Raw genomic sequence first — 10,655 nt, forward strand, 5'->3', positions numbered from 1 at the left:
CTGCGTACACGCAAGACGCAATGAAAGACACACGCTACTTATTGAACTTAGCGGGAGCCCCAAAGACTGCCGATAATGTTTTGAGTCAGGCAAGTGTGACCGCTTTCGCTCAAGACTACAGTGACCTAGAATAGGGGGAGTGCCCAAGGCACCATGCACCTTAATCGAAATCTCCTAGCTCCAACTTGAACCTAAGCAAGTAGATAAGGAGGGCTTTGGGGACCCAGAAAGTTGTGGCCCTTATTAGAAGCTCCCTAATAGTAGATACAGTTCACTGCTTTTCTTTTCTGCTAGAACTTATTTCCTGGCACTGCTAATATTTTGCACGTGCCTTAAGTCAGGCTGATTGATTCACTCAGGTCATCACAGTGCCCAAGCAACTGATACTGAGACTCACTCCAACTTCAAGGATACGTTAGGGTTGGCCGCATAAGCCCATCAGGTGGCCAGAGCTCAAGAATTCCGGACAAAGTACGCTTTTCCTAAGATTTGTTACCAAAGAGGCCTATTCACTTTTACCGTCTCTCTCTTTATTTCATGCTGCTCAATTGATAGACAGCCATTTCACAAGGCATCGCTTCACACTTTGGTTTCAAGTGTGAGAAGCCTCAAGGTCTTGAATGTGGCCGCAAATGGGCTTGCAAGTAGTAGCAATAAGTACAACTCCGTTTCTTATTGTCATTAGGTAATCTTACGTTGTAAAAAAGTGGGCTGATTATCGTGTAAAAATAGTGTATCTTTTATGGCAATCATGACAAAATTACAGTATACGGGAATATTATTTGCAAGACTTATCAATAAAATGGAGAAGTGTTTTTCATCTATAAGAGACTCCTTGCGAAACTCCACCATCTTCTGTTTGTATATATTCCTGTTTCTTTTGTCTGAAGAAAGAAAAGGTAGAGTTGGGAATGCAAAGTCTCCTGGCGCAAAGCTACGTGTAGGCATGCACTCTTCATGCAAATCAGTCAAATTATCTGAAAGCAATACGGTGACGAAGAAAAAGTCCATGCAAGAAATGCAAAATATTTACCTTCACAGTTTGCGTGAGTAACACCATCCCCTCAAGAACGTCAAGCAGTATCATCTATATATGCAAGGTTTTTCTTTTTTTATAGTGTTACCAGTAAAGCTTCTTCTATATATGTTCGACGTCAGCACTCTTATGGTGTTACTTTAGACCGAACCAACCTTGGCTGCTGGTCGTCTTCGCTTTTTGAACTTGTCCTAGTGATATATGTGAGTAATGATTGTTTATACTTACTTAATTAACGTGCTATGTAGATGAACCAACCAGATGAACCAATTGTGAACCGACTTGGTTTCTAGCAGAAATATTTTGGGCTTGTTGACCTAAACGTCACGACTGCTACGTTTTTCTTCAAAGAAACGTTCTTTCACATGATTTCTTCATTATTTTTTGAAGGTTGAGTCAAAAAAGTTATTATCAAACACTAAACGTGCAAGTTACATTCATTGAACACATATAAAGCTGATTTGCATGTTGTTCCTTTAATAGAACATTGAACCACGTTTATTAAAAACAGGCAGCAGGTAGCCCAACAAAAACAGTATTGTTACGTGGAAAATAACAGTAATCAGTCCGCAGCCACAACGCAGCTCACCGACAACGTCCACTTCTTCACTCATAGTCGGAGGCACCTTACTTGGGTATTACTTGGGTATGTCCCACTATGGCCTGTTTCAGTCATCCGAAATGACGTATCACGACCCCCGGCGGCAAAAGCACCGATACGGCGGCGAGTTTACGGGGCCACAGCAGGAACAGTGTGGTAACGCTTGAGCCTTGATACGTGGATGATGTCCCGGGACAGCAGAGTAGAAGAGATTGATAGATTATCAGGAACAATTTTATATGTAGTGTCGGTAAATTGTCTAAGCACGCGGTATGGGCCCGTGAAACGAGAGGAAGCTTCTCTGAAAGGCCTGCATGTGGCGTAGGGGACCAAACAAGAACGACGAAACCTGTCGGAAAGTGTTCGTCGCGATGCCGTTCGTCGTAACGATGATTCCGCGAGTCATGGGACGCCAATAATTTGCTGCAGGCAAGCGGACGAGCATGGTCAGCTCGGGTAGTAGCGCCGCGTGCATATTAAGAAGTAGACTGCGCAGTGGCTGGCAGGAAGGTATCCAACGCCAATGTTGGTTCGCGTCCATACAGAAGGCAAAATGGCGAGTACCCAGCAGTGGCATGCCGGGAGGAATTGTATGCGAACGTCACGTAGGGTAGTGCAAGGTCCCAATCACGATGGTCGGCCGAGACGTATTTCGATAGCATGTCTGTCAGGGTGCGGTTTAAACGTTCTTTAAGCCCGTTTGTCTGGGGATGGTATGATGTCGTGAGCTTATGCTTGGTAGAGCAGGAACGCAGGATATCGTCAACACTTTCGAAAGGAACGTACGGCCTCAGTCTGTCAGCAGTTGACGAGGGGCTCCATGCACTAAAATGAGATCGCGTAGTAGAAAATCAGCGACGTCTGTAGCACAGCTTGTTGGCATGACTCGCGTAACAGCGTAACAAGTCGCGTAATCTGTAGCCACCGCGACCCACTTGTTTCCGCAGGCGGATGTTGGCAAGGGACCGAGAAAGGTCCAAACTAACACGAAAAGATGGCTTCGATGGGATGTCAATGGGCTGAAGATATCCGGAAGGGGGTCCCGACGCCTTTTTGCGACGCTGGCAAATTTCGCAAGCGTCAGAATCAGTGCTCGTAGGATCGCAGTCAGCCACAGGGTAGCGTGACAGACAATCCACATATTTGTGCAGTTTTCTTGAATTATACATTACGGTGTAAGAACACTCTTGGAGGCGGAGTGCCCAGCGGGCGAGACGACCTGTGGGATCTTTGAGGGAGGTGAGCCAGCAAGGAGCGTGGTGGTCGGTGAGAACTATAAACGGTCGGCCGTATAGGGTGAAATTTCGTGACTGCCCGCACCAGCGCTAGGCATTCTCGCTCTGTGATGAAATAAATACGCTCCGAGGGGGGCAGCAGCCGGCTGGCATAAGCTATCACGCGATGCTGCTCACGTTGTCGCTGAGCCAACACAGCGCCTATTCCGTAACCGCTGGCATCAGTGCAGACTTTGGTCGGTGCCGTAGGGTCGAAGTGAGCCAGCACAGGAGAAGAAGTGAGCAAAGTGGTCAGGTCAGAGACTGCTGCTGCTTGCGAGGGACCCCAGGTAAACGTCACATTTGGTTTGAGTAAATCTGTTAGGGGCCGAGTGATTTCCACGAAGTTCTCGATGAACCGCCCAAAGTAGGAGCAGAGCCCCACAAAGCTGCGGACATCTTTGGCGGTTTTTGGCACAGGAAAGCCCTTCACAGCTCGAACTTTTTCTAGGTAAGGCTGTACGCCGTAAGCGTCAACAATATTTCCATGTATTGTATTGTGACGGCGACCAAAGCGGCACTTGAATGAATTCAGCTGAAGGCTGGTGAGACGGAATACATCAAGAATTTTCGACAGTCTCTCAAGGTGCGCTTCAAAAGTGGGAGCAAACACAATCACGTCATCCGGATAACAAAGACACGTAGACCACTTGAATTCATGGAGCAGGGAGTCCATCATTCGTTCAAAGGTGGCGGGGGCATTACATAAGCCGAAAGACATGACTTTGAATTGGTAGAGGGCATCGGGTGTTACAAAAGCCGTCTTCTCTCGGTCCATGGGGTCCACTGCAATCTTCCAATAACCAGAACGAAGATCAATGGAAGAAAAGTAGGCGGCACCATGGCGGCAATCAAGGGCGTCGTCGATTCGGGGCAGAGGGTATGCGTCTTTCTTTATAATGTTAAGGAGGCGATAGTCCACACGAAATCACCACGATCCGTCCTTCTTTATAACTAATACCACCAGTGATGCTCAAGGACTGGAGGATGGTTCAATAATGTCCTTCGCTAGCATGTTGTTCACCTCCTTCTGAATGAAGCTCCGCTGAAAAGCAGACACTCTGTAGGGACGGCGGTGAACAGGTTTGTCATCACCTGTGTGGATGCGATGCTGGCCAAAGTACGTCTGCCCTAGAGGTTGGTCGCCAAAATTGAAAATATCCTCGTAGGCCTCGAGAAGATGTTGGGCTTCAACTTGTGGAGGCGGAAGATCAGTTGCGATCATGTCTACAATTTGACGGCTGTCCGAATGTGATGCGAGTGGTGTGCGCTGCGGTGAAACAAGGGTGTCTAAGGCAAGCACTTCAATTTGTGAATCGAGCAACGGACACAGGTGGGCCACGGAAATGCCTTGTGGAAGCACATGATTCTTGTAGCCGAAATTTACAAGTGGTAGCAAGATTTGTTATCTGTGATGCTGAGCACCGTGTAGGGCACTGCAACATTGTCGCAAGGAGTACGTCGGTGAGAGGCGTAGCGTAATAGCCACCGTCGGGCACAGCTGGTGAGCACAGAAAATCGATGTACGTCGCAGCTTTGGAGGGCAGTTGAACAAAGTCGCTGCATTGTAATTGTCATGTAGGTTGGTACGAGGCGTCACTGATTTGTAGCAGTTCAAGGCGGAGCACACCAGCGGAGCAATCAATCAGAGCAGAATTGGCGGCAAGAAAATCGAGGCCTAGTATGAGGTCGTGGGAACATGTTGCAAGCACGGTAAAAAGGACGACCACTTGATGACCGGCTACGGTAAGTTGAGCTGTGTACATACCAACGACAGTGATTGTTGCGCCATCTGCAACTTGGACGACACTGGTCAAGGGGGGCGTGAGGACCTTCTTCATGCGACGACGAAAACGCGAACTTATAATAGAGACGTGAGCGCCCGTATCAACCAAAGCTTCAACAGGTGTGCCATCAACATGTACTTCAAGGGTGTTCCGGTTTAAACGTAAGGGCAACAGAGGGTTTTGGGGTAAGGTCAACAGGGCAGCTTCACCTCCAGAAGCTGCGCAGCCTAGTTTTCCGGGGACATGCGGCGGGTAAACGATGGCGAGGGAGAGCGGCGACGCGTATTTGAACGAGAAGGGCGGCTTTGAGGCGGCGGCGACGACGGGTTAGGGTGGACGTAGTCCTCAGGGGCAGTAAATGCTGTAGACTCAGCGCGGGTCGAATAACGGTGGTTTGGTGGGCGGAATGAGTTACTGTGTGGGGTACGAGCCAGAAGACATAGATGGCCACTGGATGCGGCAGTGACGAGTGATGTGTCCCGCGCTACCACAGCGGAAGAAGATTGGCTTATCATCAGCTGTTCGCCATTCAGACGGGTTTCTGGTTCGAATAGAGTACGGACGGTGTCATCTCATGTCCACAGAAGCTATCGAATGATCAGTATTATCCAGGGTGGGTGCAGTGGACAGGATACCCACGTTAGCGAATTTCTGGCGGACAACAGCCTGGATGAAGGGGACAGCTGGCGTTGAGACGTCGGGCAACGTCGGTTTGTTGGCAGCCGGGTAAACGGCCTCAAGTTCACGCTGGACGATGCGCGTCACGTCTTCGGTTGTAAACGGATGACAAGGAGTGGCTTCGCAAGACGACGTTGCGCGGTGTTGGGTAGGCCCTGGAACTGCTGCAAAAGGCGTCGACTCTTCGCCTGCTCGAGACGACGGCACTCTTTGATCAAGGCGTTGATGGTCGTTACATTCGTAAATACAAGCAGGCTGAACGCATCACCGGCAATTCTTTTTTAAACGTGCGAAATCTTGTCGGCCTCAGTCATGTTGGGATCGGCCCTTTGACACAACGCTAAGACGTCTTCAATATAGGTCAAGTACGGCTCAGTGGACGTCTGTGTACGTACGGCCGATTGCTTTCGGGCATCAAGCTGTTGACGAAAGGGGTTGCCAATGAGGTCGTGAAGCTGTTGTTTAAACATTTCCCAGCTTGTGATTTCGTTCTTATGGGTTTCAAACCAGATGCGAGGGGTCTTGTCAAGATAGAAAATGACATTCACAAGCATAACGGTTGGGTCCCAGCCATATTGCTTGCTGACGCGCTCGTACATACTAAGCCACGTGTCCACAGTCGCGTTGTGCTCTCCAGAAAAGGTACCGGGATCACGCGGTTGCGTTGAGCGACGTACCGGGTTGCTGTCGTTGCCGAGGTAGGTGGCGAAGCTGTATCCTCACCCGGAGTCATGGTAGCAGACTTAAGGAGGCGTTCACTGCGTAGCTCAGTTGTCAATAGAGTACCCAGCACCTCCACCAAATTGTTACGTGTAAAATAACAGTAATCAGTACGCAGCCACAACGCAGCTCACCGACAACGTCCACTTCTTCACTCTCAGTCTGAGGCACCTTACTTGGGTATGTCCCACTATGCCCTGTTTCAGTCAGCCGAAATCACGTAACAATATCATACATCTGGACGCCTAATAAATGTTCTCCATTTGGGCTATGGTTAGTCGTTAGTCATGTTTGCTTATGGTACTAACAATCACTGTATATCGTTCTATTTGAAGGTATTTATTATCATTTAATCAAGAGTTCCAACAAAAATCGTCTGTTCGGGCTTCAGATAGGATAGAACACTGTCCCTGAGCAAGCTCGACGAGCTTATCCGTCGTTTCAGAAACACAAACGGGTTCCCCGTTTTCTCATTTTCGTAAGAGAAAAGTAAGCATAAGAACTCATAAATAAACAATGCCTAATGTAAAATCCACCTTGTAGTATCTGCAATTCAAAGAGAACGCTGGAACTTCGAAGTTGTGATGAAGAGACTACAATTCGATTGTGCCACAATCTAAGAAAGTTGGCCATTCTTCTTTTATAATTTACTTCGAGAAATTTACATATGAATGAAACACATTTAAGCTGAATTGAGCCGTCTCACAGGCAATTTAAATTTCTCTCTATTACAGAAACGTCCTGATGAAGTTCCTCGCTGTTGGTGCCCTCTTCTGTTGCTGCCTAGCGTTGACAAATTCACGTACGATATTGTGGATGCTTAGTAGGCTTTACTTATTGTTTGTGCTGACAGTTAGCATCTGTGCCTAAATGTTGTGGAAGAGCATCTCGGAGTAGACAGAAAGTTCATAAAATGTGAAATTAACATTACAGGATGTACAAGGCAGAACACATGCTCAACAAAACACAGGAAAGTTAACAAAAATAGTGCAACTGCAATTATAAGTCAATGGAGTCGTATGACTCATCAGAAACCTTGAAAACGCAACCTGCACTAGATCAACCCAACAGAAAAAAAAGAGAGGTTGGAATCCTTCAATTTTTTAACAATGTGGAAATGAAACTTTAGTAAGGCCCATTTCTCTGTGCCCTTAAGCTCACAGACCATGCATGCTTAGCAGGGACAACGCCACATGATTCCTGGAATTCACGAGCATATTGCGCTAATCTCACATGAAGAAATCCGAGATGGGGTGGGGTAGGTTAAGGAGGTGTGAAGCTGAAGTGAACTTGCTTTTTAGAGTATCTTATTCACGTGATGCCGCAAAGGCAGGTCGAAGGAACCATACACGTAGCTGGTACCCTCAACGTACGGCACCAATTTTTTTCCGTTCCATATTTTCTGTAGCTGACACATTCATGACACACATTCACGGTTGTCAAATTCAGGTCACGCAAAATTATCAAGGCAGGACGCATAAAGAGTCATTTTGTTTTCATTGGTTTTTGTTTATGTGTGCTGTTTTTGCATATGCAATGGCGTGTTTTAGCGCTGCATAGATGTGTACAGTACTCTCTAATTTTCTGGTGCCTATTTAAGAAGAATTCCGTCGTTTTCAGACTATGTCAGGAGCCATTCATGCCAAACGCTGTCATGTAGATCGCCCTATCGTTTACTCATTAACTTTGCGTTTGAACACGTGAACAACGTTTTCATGCGGAATTGTTGAAACTCTCGTTTCTTTGTCATTCAGAAGATCCAGAGTGCCCACTCACCAACTGTTTACCAGGATGGAGAGCTGGATGTTTAATTACTTCAGTCGATTGTCAATGCTTTTGTGGTAAGTAGGCGGTAATCTTTTTCTGTTTCCGTTGATTTGCAAGGTATATATAAGCAGCTTACTGAAGTAGACTTGTATTACTTTCGCCAACAATCCCATGTCTGCCTAGTTTTACTTTACAGCACTAATGTCATAGAACCTGCTCAGAAAATTTGCTTTGAACGCTTCTCGCAAGGAAACGTGATTTATAGAAAGAAGAGTGGAAAGGTCTTTGTTGATTTGCCGCGAACTACCATTCCATCTTTTGGTATATGAGAAACAGACTGCGCAGGGTCGCATTAATGCAGCCAGTAGTCCATCATAGACTAAGCATCTACTTTCGATTGAGTTTCTGAAGCATTTGTGGAACACACTTGCACACCTCAAGTGTTACAATATCTTTTTTCTGCTCAAACAAATATGAGTGTTCCTACATTGGAATAACGCCAGTAAAATATACAATGAAGAATAAAATTCAGTTTCATGTTTATTAGAAAATTTTTTCTTATAGTGTAAACAAAATTAAAGGTAATACACATATTGTTTGATCAAGGCTCTTAGTCCTATGCTCCTTTCTTCCATGACAGACGCTCTTACCCATTATTTGCCCTATATATCTGACCAGTATAGTATTTTGAGCCATTAGGCAAACATTTTGTTTTTCCAGTAACTTAGAATACGGAGAGGTTTATGATTGTATTCTGCGCTGTCATAGGACTAGAATAAACTCCAAAAGAGACCAGAAAAGGTTTTATGACGGCAGCATAAACATTAGTCAGCGTTAGTGGACAAGCCAGCCATACGTTCCTAAATGTTCATACGTTTGCTTATTGACATCTATTAGCGTTCACCACATGAATATCAAGCAACTTGTAGGATGCCAAATTTCAGAAATCTGCCATCATCTTCATCGGATTTTCATACCTAAAGAAAAAGCAGTCATATTGCTAAGATTACGTGGAAATGGTCAGTATAGATGCGTCATACACGGATTTGAGCCCAAAGAGGATATTGAAACTTTTTTTTCAACAACTAATGTTCAGGATTGATGATATGGTGAATCCGACTCCAGGACTGATAGTTCATTACGTAATCTCTTTTATTTATTTTTGGGTTGGATTGTTTTACAGTTTTCTTAGTAAATCATCATTGTACATCGCTTTATTTCATATGGCTGTGAGAATACGGCATTAGATATCTTTTCATTTTCTGGTCGATTAACCGTGTGTAAACATGTGTATGCATTATTTGGTTTTAATTGCACTTCTTCCCCTTAAGCTTGGACCAAATCAGACCACAATTATTTCGTAAAAAGGTTTTAAAAATTGTATGTATGTTATGCGCTTGAGATTTGACATAGAACAAAACCGACTAAGTGGGAAAATGAAAATTTCATTTCGATAATACTGTTATCTCGAATGCAAGATGTGTAGGCAGAATCTAAATGTAGAATGGCAGGCTTTTTCAGTACACATTTAGGTCACTCAGTCTTCGTGTTGCTCTGCGTATGAGTTAATCATGCATAACTTCTCTGCATTTTCTTTATGTTGTCTCTTTTTCATTGCTCTCGTATATGAAAGTATTATCGGGCGGTGATGTAATTGTGAAAACAATATAATTTCTTATGTGTTGCAGTGAAGAACGAGAATCCTTGCCAATTTATTGTTCGGAACTTCCAAGGCAGCTGCGCATCCAATCAGTTCATCGATTGCAATCCAGATGTATCGCCATGCTTGTGTCGTTGTGGTAAGTTGGTTAAAGCTTACACATTTGATATAACTTGAATGCCATTACTGACATGAAAATTTTCTTGAAAGTGGTAGTGACACTGCAGGTAATATATGATAGTAAAATGTGAATTGCTATAAATGGGCTTATTATGCAAGGAAAAACAACTCAGTTTTGCGGGAAATACACGATACATCTTGAAGACACTCTTCTCCTAGCTGAACTCATGCCTTACCATGTACACGGTTGCGATGTGTCATGTGTTGTATCTAATTAGTGGCCTAGATTGTCCACCCGAAATACAAACATTGAAAGCTGAGAACGATTACATGAAGTTAAGGCAGCGCACTTTATGTCTTCTGTTATTTCTAGTTAATGATTACCAGAAATACAGGTTAAATTTTCACATCTGATATTTTACTTCAGCATACAGCATGCCAGTCTTGTGAAATGACAAAAACAGTAGAATTCGCTCCTCTAGTTTTATGAAGTCATTGCGTAGCCTGCAATATTTTGATAGGCCAAATCCGAGATGTTCTTCGCTTACCAAGTCCATATATTAGTGGCCTCGCATAGATGAAAAGAGAATTTAGAAAAGAAAAACGAAGCCACAATATGCTCAACTTACAACACACCTGTTATCGCTTTAGAGCGTGTATGCTCATTAACTAGGGAATGTAAGTTGACGTTTGATAAATATCACAAGAGTGCTCACATAAAATTGCGGCGTAAAAACCCAATGTGGCTCTAATAACAGACGATAGTTATAGCGCGAGAACAAAGCGACGACACAGAGACAAGAAGGACACGAAAGACACGTGTGGCAGCTTGGGCTAGTTGGTATGGCGGTTCTAATAACCGGCGGTTCTAATTACATTTCTAATAACAGACTTGCAATTATTTCTGCCCTTGTAATAATCCACTTTTGACATAATCCTTTTCATGGTGTGTCTGGTGTACGGTTAGCGCACATTTACTTTCATGTAACACCTCTTTGCATTACAGGTTGCA

This window comes from Rhipicephalus microplus, chromosome 6 (assembly GCF_043290135.1).
Source record: "Rhipicephalus microplus isolate Deutch F79 chromosome 6, USDA_Rmic, whole genome shotgun sequence".
In the NCBI taxonomy this organism is placed as follows: Eukaryota; Metazoa; Arthropoda; class Arachnida; order Ixodida; family Ixodidae; genus Rhipicephalus; species Rhipicephalus microplus.